The following is a 12,863-nucleotide window of genomic DNA, read 5'->3' on the forward strand; positions in this document are numbered from 1 at the left end:
TCCTCTGTCCATGGGATTTCCCAGGCAAGAATACTGGAGTGGGCTGCCATTTCCTCCTCCAGGGGATCTTCCCAACCCAGGGATCGAATCTGCGTCTCTTGCACTGGCAGGTGGATTCTTTACCACTGAGCTATCAGGGAAGCCCACAATGGAATATTAATCAGCCATTAAAAGAATAAATGTTCTGCCATTTGCAACAATGGATGGACCTAGAGATTATCATACTAAGTGAAATCAGACAAAGACAAATATTATATGTTATCACTTATACATGGAATCTAGAGGAAGACAAATATTATATGTCATCACTTATATGGGGAATCTAAAAATTAGTACAAATGAACTTATTTACAGAAGAGAAACAGACTCACAGACATGGAAAACAAACATGGTTACCAAAGGGGCAGGGAGGTATAAATTGGGAATATGAAATTAACAGACCCACACTACTACATATAAACAACAAGGATTAACTGCATAGCATAAGAAACTATATTCAATATCTTGTAACAAACTATAATGGAAAAAAAATAGAAAAAGAATATAGATATATGCATATATGTATAGCTTAATCACTTTTCTGTACACCTGAAACTAACACAATATAGTAAATCAACTATACTTCAAAAAAATTATTAAAAAAATAAATACATAAAATGTTATGCTGGCTCTCTTTCTGTCCTTCCTTCCTTTACCCAGCTGAACAGATAACTTCCTTTATCTATCCAGCTATCTACCTATCAATGTAAAAAACTGCCACTTTTTAGGCCTTGTTATATTTGGATAAAATATGACTGTAACTTTTGTTAACCATGATCAGCAAGCTAGCTCTCATTTCAGGTGTTTCCTTTTAGAAGCCCTTGTTAAGGATATTAAGACATAAAGACATGAACACAGCTATGCTTCCTGCTAGAACTTTTAAAACAACCTTGTCCAGTCTTTTCTAATCCTATATACCATTAGGCACCAAAGGCTCTTTATGCTCCAATTTCTCATCTATTAGATAGAAAGTCAATTTACTGCAATGGAAGTGTTTTAGTAAGACCTAAAATTTTACAGCTATCAGTTTCTCTTTTCTTAATATCTTAAAAAAAAAAAAAGATGAGAAAGGTGGGGCTATTTTTAAATAACTGGACTACAGAAGTGCTTAAGATAATCACTATCAAATAATATACTGTGTAAAATAGCTAGTCTCAAAATGAGACAGTGTCATATTAGGATAGGAAGTCCTGAAATTCTTTTTTCTTAAAAGAGAAAAACAACCACTGTTTATTTCTAATATAATAATATAAAGTAAAGCACTGTGCAACATTTGCTTTATAGTCAACCTGAAGAGTGGGCTGATGGTCAGAACAGTTGACGGTAGAGAAGACATACCGTTCATTTTTAACAAATTTGTATTTTCCAAGTATTATTCCCTAATTAAATACCTGAATGCTGAAAGCACTATTTCATATGCAAGGATATTAATATTTAGTCACAAAATAGATCCAAAAGGGAATTATTTTAGGACCCAGAATTATTCAGCTTTTAGTATTATGTTCATTTTTTCTTTCTGAATCTCATTAATCCAAAACTTGTTTTTTTTTAATTGACGTATAGTTGATTTACAATGTTTCAGATGTACAGTAAAGTGATTAGGAGATATGTGTATATATATATGAAAAAGTGTGTGTATGTATACATATACACACTGTTTTTCAGATTCTTTTCCATTATAGGTTATTACAAGATACTGAATACAGTTCCCTGTGCTATACATTAAGTTTTAATATTTCATATATAGTAGTGTGCATCTGGTAATCCCAAATCCCTGATTTATTCTTCCTCCTCTTTCCCCTTTAGTATATGCAACCTTATTTTCTGTTTGAGTCTATTTGTCTTGTAAATAAATTCCTTGGCAATGTCAGATAGTAAAGAAAAAGGAGTCCAAGATGGTAGAATCATGCAGAGGGTAAAAAAAACGAAAAACCCTGAAAGGGGAAGTGGAGGACCAGAGTGAGAACCGCAGGCAAGAAAACACTACCCCTTCCCTGATTGCTGCTGGGCATAACCAATCAGGCAAACACTGGTACCATCCCCTATTTTGCAGTGAGCATAACCAATCCTACTCCAGGCAGAGGAAACAGAAAGCACAAGAAGAGAAGCCAAGAAGGCTCCGTGTGCTTCTTTAGGAGTCTGCCTGCTCCTCTGTCTCAGGAGTCTGCTGCCTGCTTGAGCTGTAACTAGTTTGTCATTAAGAATACTGCCTGCTTAATAAAATCCTGTCTGTTTGAGCTACAAGTTCTCCAGTCATTCTAAATCTTTGTTATGAGCAGACAAGAACTGAGTGAGAGAAATAAACTGACAGTATCACTTTTTTAGATTCCAAATGTAAATCATGAAATTCTTTGTGCTATTCAAGGTAGCATAATTTTAAGAGTTTATCTTCTCTACAGAGGTTATCTAGAAATAATACCTTTAGCTTCAAGGTCACTGGATGTAAATAAAAATATAGTGTATATTTTTAAATGTTAATTCTATAATCTTACTATATAGTAGTGGATGGATGGACAGACTGAGAGATAGGTATTTATCTCTCTAGACAACTCTATCACTATTGATGACGAATGCTGCTAACCGGGTTTGTGAAAGTTCAAGATCTATTTGTTTATGCTCCAAATTCAAATTCCTCTCAATATTTTCTAAATGTACAGTCTATTTTCTAAATATACAGTAATAGCAACACTCTTATGAGAGAGATTAAGTAATTCTTGAGACTGAAGAGAATATAATCTTCATGTACATATGAAGTAGCAAGGCTTTACCATATCATTATTACACCAAAAAAAATTTTTTTTTGTACTAACAAGCTTCTGAAGCACCTAGAATATAGCTAATGCATGCCTGGAAGAATTTCATATTCATTTCAAAATGAATGGCATTAAGTCAGTTTAGGGCAAGTAGCTTCAGTTCAGTTCAGTTCAGTCACTCAGTCATGTCCGACTCTTTGCGACCCCATGAATCGCAGCATGCCAGGCCTCCCTGCCCATCACCCACTCCTAGAGTTTACTCAAACTCAAGTCCATCGAGTCGGTGATGCCATCCAGCCATCTCATCCTCTGTCGTCCCCTTCTCCTCCTGCCCTCAATCCCTCCCAGCATCAGGGTCTTTTCCAATGAGTCAACTCTTCACATAAGGTGGCCAAAGTATTGGAGTTTCAGCTTCAGCATCAGTCCTTCCAATGAACACCCAGGACTGATCTCCTTTAGAATGGACTGGTTGGATCTCCTTGCAGTCCAAGGGACTCTCAAGAGTCTTCTCCAACACCACAGTTCAAAAACATCAATTCTTCAGCGCTCAGCTTTCTTCACAGTCCAACTCTCACATCCATACATGACCACTGAAAAAACCACAGCCTTGACTAGACGGACCTTTGTTGGCAAAGTAATGTCTCTGCTTTTCAATATGCTATCTAGGTTGGTCATAACTTTTCTTCCAAGAAGTAACTGTCTTTTAATTTCATGGCTGCAGTCACCATCTGCGGTGATTTTAGAGCCCAGAAAAATAAAGTCTGACACTGTTTCCACTGTTTCCCCATTATTTCCCATGAAGTGATGGGATGCCATGATCTTAGTTTTCTGAATGTTGAGCTTTAAGCCAACTTTTTTACTCTCCTCTTTCACTTTCATCAAGAGGCTCTTTAGTTCCTCTTCATTTTCTGCCATAAGGGTGGTGTCATCTGCATATCTGAGGTTATTGATATTTCTCCCGACAATCTTGATCCCAGCTTGTGCTTCTTCCAGCCCAGCGTTTCTCATGATGTACTCTGCATAGAAGTTAAAGAAGCAGGGTGACAATATACAGCCTTGATGTACTTCTTTTCCTATTTGGAACCAGTCTGTTGTTCTATGTCCAGTTCTAACCGTTGCTTCCTGACTTGCATACAGGTTTCTCAAGAGGCAGGTCAGGTGGTCTGGTATTCCCATCTCTTTCAGAATTTTCCACAATTTATTGTGATCCACACAGTCAAAGGCTTTGGCATAGTCAATAAAGCAGAAATAGATGTTTTTCTGGAACTCTCGTGCTTTTTTGATGATCCAGCAAGTGGCTTAGGGAGCTGGAAATAGTAACAATGTCTCTTGAATATTTTATTTCACTTATCTAAAGTGTTTACTATCTGACAAAATTAAAGTATTTTATAAGTTTTTCTAGTAAAGTAGGAAGAAATCATTGTTTTTTACTAGTGTGACAATGGAAAGTAATGTATTAAAATTCATAGTATTTTCAGCTTTTGTAAATTGTAACTCAGTTTCTTATTATTTTGCTTAATGTATCTTTATAGATTAAGTCCTGAGCCAAGTCTAAAACCCAGAACCTTTTAACAAATTAGTGTTTTGTGTCTTCCATTAAATTATACTATGTGTGAGGAAATAAAAAACCTTTAAAGTATATTTGCTTCCTTCTTTCTTTTAATCCATCTCTGCTAGTTGAAAACTCAAAAACTAACAGAGGACTTAAGTTCCCTCTGGTTATTATCGATCCTCCTTTACAAATACATCTTAGAGTCTGTAACTTTCTTATTAACACTAAAATGAGTATGTTAAGATTGTTTCTGAGTCTTATGAAACCTGGATCAAACTTCTCAATTTCTATTCACCTGGCTAAGGACCTCAGAAATATGATTTTCTCAAAGCATATCACTATTCTTTCAAAAGTATTCAGCCATTAATAATTACCTAAAGTTCAGAATACCTTACATCAAAGCCAAGAGCCTCAACTAATATTATGCCCTTATCTCTTATTTCTTTCTCACAAAACATTATATATGTCAGTCCCACTACATTACCGGCTTTTTTGCAGGATTTTTTTTTTTTTTAATAACTGTGCTTATTAAATTCTCCCCGCCGTTCTGTGCATTCTCCATCTGCAGAATGACTACTTATACTTACTTCGCAGAGTCAACTAATATTCAATTCTGCTGTGAGATATTCTATATTCTTGCAATCAGATCAAGCCCTTCCTTTTCTAGGCTCCCATATTTTGTTCATAACCTCAATGATGGCACTGAGGTCACTGTTTTCTATACTGCCATTGTTTCACTGTAACAAGCAACTCATGGACAAAGATGGCAGCATATTTTAATGATGAGTAGCCTCTGGAGTCAGTTCATCTGGGTTCAAATCTTAGTTCTACCACTTAAATTGTACAAATTACACAAGCTTCTTATTTTGTTTTCTCATATATAAAATGTAGATAACAATAATAAGTAACACATAATAATAATGTGCTGTGCTTGGTCACTCAGTTGTATCTGACAATCTTTGCGACCCCACGGACTGTAGCCCGCCAGCCTCCTTTGTCCATGGGGTTTCTACAGGCAAGAATACCGGAGTGGGTTGTCACGCCCTGCTCCAGGGATAATAACAATAATATAATGTGTACTAGGGCTTATTGTAAGAGCATTATGCACAACCTCATTTATTCCTTGCAACACTGTGATGAGTGTTATTATTATAATAATACAATAATATATAGTATAATATAATAACAACACTCACCAGAGTGTTGTGAGGATTAAGTGAAGTCATGCATAATGCTCTTACAATAGGCCCCAGCACACATTAAACAATCAACCACTGTTGATGACTGTTGATGTAATAATTAATAACTGTCAAAGCTGTACTACTCATTACACCCACCATGCTGTCTCTCAGACAGTAAGCATTCAGTGAACAACGGCTGCACAGAATTTAACGGCACCCACCAGATGTGACCCATCAAATGAACTATTTTCAATTTGCTTTTTCAATGTTATTTAATGTTTTATACACGCACAGAAAGCTTAATTAAAACGCATAAATGTGATAATATCATCTCTTTTTTTGGCTGGTCTTCCTTGCCCCCATATCAACCTCTCTATTTACATGTCAGTAACCTAAGTTTTTTAAGCTTTCACTTTTTTTTTTTTAACAACCTTTACAGAATCATGTATAAATATATACAGTAAATTTGGGAAGCTTTGTTCACTAAAATGGGATTATACTACACACACTTTTTTGCATCTTGTTTTTCTCGCTCAGTAACTCATAAATTACTCTAAGCCAATCTGGACAGTTCTAACTCATGTTTTTAAATAACTGCCATACCTCATAGTACAGATATAGAGCACAATTTAGTCAATCATTCCTGTATACATTTCACTTTCTTCTGCTGTGTTTCATTTTGCTCATTGGTACCACTAATGCAATAAGCATCGCTGGACATGTACAGAGTACTTTTGGTTTTATGGGATAGCCTCTCAGGATGGAATTGCTGATATTTTAATTTAAAATGGGGCTGCCCTGGTAGCTGAGACAGTAAAGAATCTAAATGCTGCAAACAGCTGTCCAAAAAGGATGAAAGATCTCACTTTTCTTACAGCTATGTGTTGACAGTATTCTTTTTCCAGTAACCTGGCTAATAATAAATACTGGTATCTATTTCTTGATGGTCTGATGGCTTTAGAGTAATATGTAGTTGTTATTTTAATTTGTGTTAATTTAACCACTATAAGGGCTTCCCTGATAGCTCAGTTGATAAAGAATTCGCCTGCAATGCAGGAGACCCTGGTTCGATTCCTAGGTCGAGAAGGTCCCCTGGAGACAGGATAGGCTACCCACTGCAGTATTCTTGGGCTTCCTTTGTGGCTCAGCTGGTAAGGAATCCACCTGCAAAGCAGGAGACCTGGGTTCGATCCCTGGGTTGGGAAGATCCCCTGGAGAAGAGAATGGCCACCCACTCCAGTATTCTGGCCTGGAGAATTCCATGGACTGTATAGTCCATGGGTTCACAAGAGTCTGACACAACTGAGCAACTTTCACTTTACTTCAACCACTATAAATGTCAGCATCTTTTCATGTTTGTTGGCCACGGAATTGCTTTCCTGTAAAATGCTTATTGATGCTGTGATCACTCACCTAGAGCCAGACATCCTGGGATGTGAAATCAAGTGGGCCTTAGGAAGCATCACTACGAACAAAGCTAGTGGAGGTGATGGAATTTCAATGAGTTATTTCAAATCCTGAAAGATGATGCTGTGAAAGTGCTGCATTCAATATGCCAGCAAATTTGAAAACTCAGCAGTGGCCACAGGACTGGAAAAGGTCAGTTTTCATTCCAATCCCAAAGAAAGGCAATGCCAAAGAATGGCAATGCCAAAGAATGCTCAAACTACCGAACAACTGCACCCATCTCACACGCTAGTAAAATGATGCTTAAAATTCTCCAAGCCAGGCTTCAGCAATACGTGAACCGGGAACTTCCAGATGTTCAAGCTGGTTTTAGAAAAGGCAGAGGAACCAGAGATCAAATTGCCAACATCTGCTGGATCATCAAAAAACCAAGAGAGTTCCAGAAAAACATCTATTTCTGCTTTATTGACTATGCCAAAGCTTTTGACTGTGTGGATCACAATAAACTGTGGAAAATTCTGAAAGAGATGGGAATACCAGACCACCTGACCTGCCTCTTGAGAAACCTATATGCAGGTCAGGAAGCAACAGTTAGAACTGGACATGGAACAACAGACTGGTTCCAAATAGGAAAAGGAGTACGTCAAGGCTATATATTGTCACCCTCTTCTTTAACTTCTATGCAGAGTACATCATGAGAAATGCTGGGCTGGAAGAAGCACAAGCTGGAATCAAGACTGCCGGGAGAAATATCAATAACCTCAGATATGCAGATACCACCACACCCTTATGGCAGAAAGTGAAGAGGAACTAAAGAGCCTCTTGATGAAAGTGAAAGAGGAGAGTAAAAAAGTTGGCTTAAAGCTCAACATTCAGAAAACTAAGATCATGGCATCCGGTCCCATCACGTCATGGCAAATAGATGGAGAAACAGTGGAAACAGTGGCTGAGTTTATTTTTCTGGGCTCCAAAATCACTGCAGATGATGACTGCAGCCATGAAATTATAAGACAGTTACTTCTTGGAAGGAAAGTTATGACCAACCTAGATAGCATATTAAAAAGCAGGGACATTACTTTGTCAACAAAAGTCCATCTAGTCAAGGCTATGGTTTTTCCAGTGGTCATGTATGGATGTGAGATTTGGACTATAAAGAAAGCTGAACACCAAAGAATTGACGCTTTGAACTGTGTTGTTAAGAGAACACTCTTGAGTGTCCCTTGGACTACAAGATCCAGTACTGGGTGTTCATTGGAAGGACTGATGTTGAAGCTAAAACTCCAATACTTTGACCACCTGATGCGAAGAGCTGACTCATTGGAAAAGACTCTGATGCTGGGAAAGATGAGGGCAGGAGAAGAAGGGGACAACAGAGGATAAGATGGTTGGATGGCATCACCGACTCAATGGACATGGGTTTGTGTAAACTCTGGGAGTTGGTGATGGACAGGGAGGCCTGGTGTGCTACGGTTCATGGGGTCACAAAGAGTCAGACACGACTGAGCGACTGAACTGAACTGAAAATGCTTATTCGCATCCGTCTCCTAGTGTTCAAATAGGTTTGCCAGTGCTGCTGTTATTGTACAGTACAAACATTAACCTTTTGTCTGTAATCCATTTAACTTTGTTTCTCCAAATCTATTACTATTCCACTAAAATCGTTTATGTATTTTTTCCTAATTTTCTTTTATAGCATCTGGATTTCCAGCCATGGTTAAGAAACTCTTGGGCTTCCAGCAAATGCCTCAATTTTCTTACATTATTATGATTCTTTTAGCTTTCGTTTAAGGCTTTGATTCACAGGAATTCACTTTTACATATGGCACATTATTGTATCAGGAGTAGTTTTAATACTCCATCCTTTTCCCGCGGAATTAAACTACCACCTTTGTCTCTTTATACAGAAATGTATTTTCTGAAGTCTCTCTTCTTTCCAGTGACCTTTGTCTCTTCTTATACTAACATCATATCTATGTAATCAATCACACTGGCTCTATCTAATATTCTGATTATCTGGTTAAGCTAGTACTGCCACTATGTTCTTTCTCAGCTAGCTTGCCTATTGACTAGTTTCTCAGATTTTTTCCTTCTATAAGAGCTTTAGGATCATTTCATCTCATCATTCCAAAGTGATGAATGAATAAAAACCCTCCTGGGATTATAACTGGAATTATATTAAATTCATATCTTAACTGGGATAATTTGCATTCTTAACACTATGAAGTCTTCTCTTAAATATATGTATTTGATTTTATTCTGATCTTGTTTTTGGTGTCTCAGTAAAATGTTCCACTTTTATGTAGATTTTGTAATTTATTCAGTCTATTTGAACATATTTAAAAATTATGTCATTTGTGAGAACTCAATAATTTTTCCCAATATCACATGTAGGTATTTATGCCTAGAGCAAGAAAGAGATACTTTGTATAATTATTACATAATCAACTAAATTCTCTTATTAAAAAACAGCACTTTTTAGTTTCCTGAGTTTTCTATATATATATTTTTACATGATTAGTAAAAACAAATCATGTTATTGCTTCTTTTCTAATGTTTAGACCCATTTCTAAGACAAGATCAAAGGAGAAAATAGTTCTAAACTCGACTAACTCATGGCAACTAAGTTAATTTCTTTACGTTAAAATGCAATATAGAAAACTTTCTGTCCTGCTCTTAAAACCACTGCATCCTCCTTGACTCTCTGAAAGTGAGATACACTCACATAAACATACATACCTAACAAGACAGGGACTTATTTCTTGGCAAGTTAAAAAAGGCTTAGTAAAAAAGTTCATGACTCAGTCACTACTGTTAATACTACAGAATCCTGGGGGGTCAAAACATCAACTGGCAGGGGGAACATCTGAGAACACAGGAAAAGATTTAAAATTTAATCATTCATTATTGTCTTCATAATTATTGTTTGGTCACAGAATAAAGAATTTAAAAATTAAAGTGAATATAAAGCTAATGTAAATAGGCCATTTTCTTGAGTTTGCAAGACTAAGTTCCATAGAAGCAGTCTGACAGGAATCTACCTATTTAGTGAATACTAAACTTGATTTGAAAAAGAGATACTTGAGTAAAAATGTAACAGTTCAAAGTGTATGTGTTGCAGTATTTACTTTCAATAGCAATTCAGGCAATACTTAGGAGAAATAGAAATATCTGTAATATTTAGAGTGAAACAAATGAAGGCTAGAAACTGTTCCACTTAATGAAAGAACTAATTTCTACCTTAATTCATGAATCCCTTTAATATGTAATCACACCTCTTTATACACATGGGTTCTCTCCCAAAATGCTTCTCCAGACTGCAATGACACGGTGACTGTGTCCACGTGCCAGTTACCCACACATCCACCTGCTGGATGTGCCTCCTTCATTCCACAAGATGATTCTAACAGCACATCTCACATTACTTCCTCCCTCATTTGAAATTACTAACCTCAGAGTTAATAAAAAAGTAAGATCTTAGATGAATTTGATTAATCTCTTCTATATGTCAACAGTTTGAACTACATGCTAAGTAGATAAATTTCAAAATTTAAATTAAGTTCATAAATCTATTTAAGAAATCATTTTTGTACAGTATTATACCATTTTATTTCTTCTGAATTTTTCACTTTGCTAGTTTTATAGTCCTAGGTTCATAGAACCCTTTTAGTTTATTTCTACTATTTCTACTACTTGATGGAAATTCTTATACAACAGGAGATTCTTTAAGGATACTCACATGACTCTCCTATAGTAGAAACTTAAATTTTGAAAACCTATTTTACTGACTTATTTGCACTTGCATTTTTTATTACAAATTAATGGTATAAACTGCCATGACTAAGAAACATTTTTATTAAGATGTTACACCAAAAAAATTGACTATGTTTCACTGTAAGTTTTCTTCTCTATTTCAGAAATTAGATAAACTTTTTGAGCCACTCACTTGTCATGTACTCTTAAACAGAGTTAAAACCTTTTTTAGTTTGAACCTGTAACACTGCAGTCTTAGTAACATGTCGTGTTTGATTAGAGGGTTAAGAATCTGATTGATAACCTTCACAACTACAATATTAAACCATAATGCATAAGAGCAAGGTACAGTGGTACCGTTTGTAAAATTGTATTTCCCACAATGCCAAAAGACCTTTTCACTGAGAGTTCAAGAATCATCTCACTGGTTTATAGTTGTCAAATATAGCTTTAGCAGATAATGACATTAGCTTTTCTTTTTTATTTAGAGAATGACTTATGTTGAGATTCAGGATTAATTAATTCTTTGACCCAAACTGACCGAGAAAAACACCAGGGTAATTTCCTCTCCTCAACAATCCCCTAACAGAAAGATTTAAAATACTACCATGCTAAATAGTCGTCAACACCCAGGACATAGTAAACCAACTTAGAAAATCGATGTGGATAAATCTACGAAGCATGTGTCAAAGAATTTTAAAGATACCCATCACTTCATGGGAAATAGATGGGGAAACAGTGTCAGACTTTAATTTTTTGGGCTCCATAATCACTGCAGATGGTGACTGCAGCCATGAAATTAAAAGACAGTTACTCCTTGGAAGGAAAGTTATGACCAACCTAGATAGCATATTCAAAAGCAGAGACATTACTTTGCCAACAAAGGTCCATCTAGTCAAGGCTATGGTATTTCCAGTGGTCATGTATGGATGTGAGAGTTGGACTGTGAAGAAGGCTGAGCACCGAAGGATTGATGCTTTTGAACTGTGGTGTTGGAGAAGACTCTTGAGAGTCCCTTGGACTGCAAGGAGATCCAACCAGTCCATTCTGAAGGAGATCAGCCCTGGGATTTCTTTGGAAGAAATGATGCTAAAGCTGAAACTCCAGTACTTTGGTCACCTCATCTGAAGAGTTGACTCATTGGAAAAGACTCTGATGCTGGGAGGGATTGGGGGCAGGAGAAGAAGGGGACGACAGAGGATGAGATGGCTGGATGGTATCACTGACTCGATGGACGTGAGTCTGGGTGAACTCCGGGAGTTGGTGATGGACAGGGAGGCCTGGCGTGCTGCGATTCATGGGGTCACAGAGTCACACACGACTGAGAGACTGAACTGAACTGAAATGAAGAATTATACTAGAACAATACTGGTGAAACTGCCTCATCTGTCGTTACAAACTGCTTCTATGTACAACTGTGGGAATGATCTCTACACACAAGAGTTCCAGGAGAAGCTGGAGAGTGGAAACTATGTACCTTTAAACTTCACTTCTGTAAGCTAATTGAGTCCATAACAAAAGAGAAACTCTCTAAACATAAAAAGTAACTACTTGAAATGTATTTGCCCTGTTCCAGCTCTCTATACCTGGGGTGTGCCTGCAAACCAAGTCCTCACAATATCAGCATTCTATCACCAGGATTCTTTGGAATAATGTTTTATCAGTTTACTTTATTATCCTCTATTTCCCAGTTTCTCAGGCCCCATTAATCTTCAGGCTTTCATACTCTATTTAGTCCCTTAGAATAGTACATTGATCTTGGTCTTAATATCTTAGCTGTGACCTTTACCCCTCCAGGACACTACTCAAATGTCTGCCGATAATGCTTCCGCTCCTGCATTTAGATTCAAGAGTAAAAGACAACCCGCCTCCAGGCTCTGCCCTGGATGGTAGGACATGCCTGACAAGGGTAGGGGAAGATGACCAAACAAGAGACAGATAATATAATTTCAATAAGAGGAAATCCTACAATAAACCAAAGTGTTTGGGGGCACTTACACTTCCAAACAGTCTTGCACAATAGCTTCACTAGAACATACTTAAAGCTATGACTAATCAATTATGAAAGAGAAAGAATACCCTGCTTTAAATGCTTTGTAATAATAGAGAACTAGATTAAAGATTGACATAAAAGACCTACATAAATGGAACTTTCTTTAGCTAGAGAATAAAGAAGTACTT

The 12,863-nt window shown here is 36.8% G+C and overlaps 1 protein-coding gene across 6 annotated transcripts in view; it reads right to left on the reverse strand.

The window, feature by feature from the left end:
- Nucleotides 1–12,863, reverse strand: part of RAP1GDS1 (Rap1 GTPase-GDP dissociation stimulator 1) — a 149,673-nt gene that overhangs the window by 114,182 nt on the left and 22,628 nt on the right. The window lies entirely within an intron of this gene.

The sequence above is a fragment of the Bubalus bubalis genome, chromosome 7 (assembly GCF_019923935.1).
Source record: "Bubalus bubalis isolate 160015118507 breed Murrah chromosome 7, NDDB_SH_1, whole genome shotgun sequence".
Classification (NCBI taxonomy): domain Eukaryota; kingdom Metazoa; phylum Chordata; class Mammalia; order Artiodactyla; family Bovidae; genus Bubalus; species Bubalus bubalis.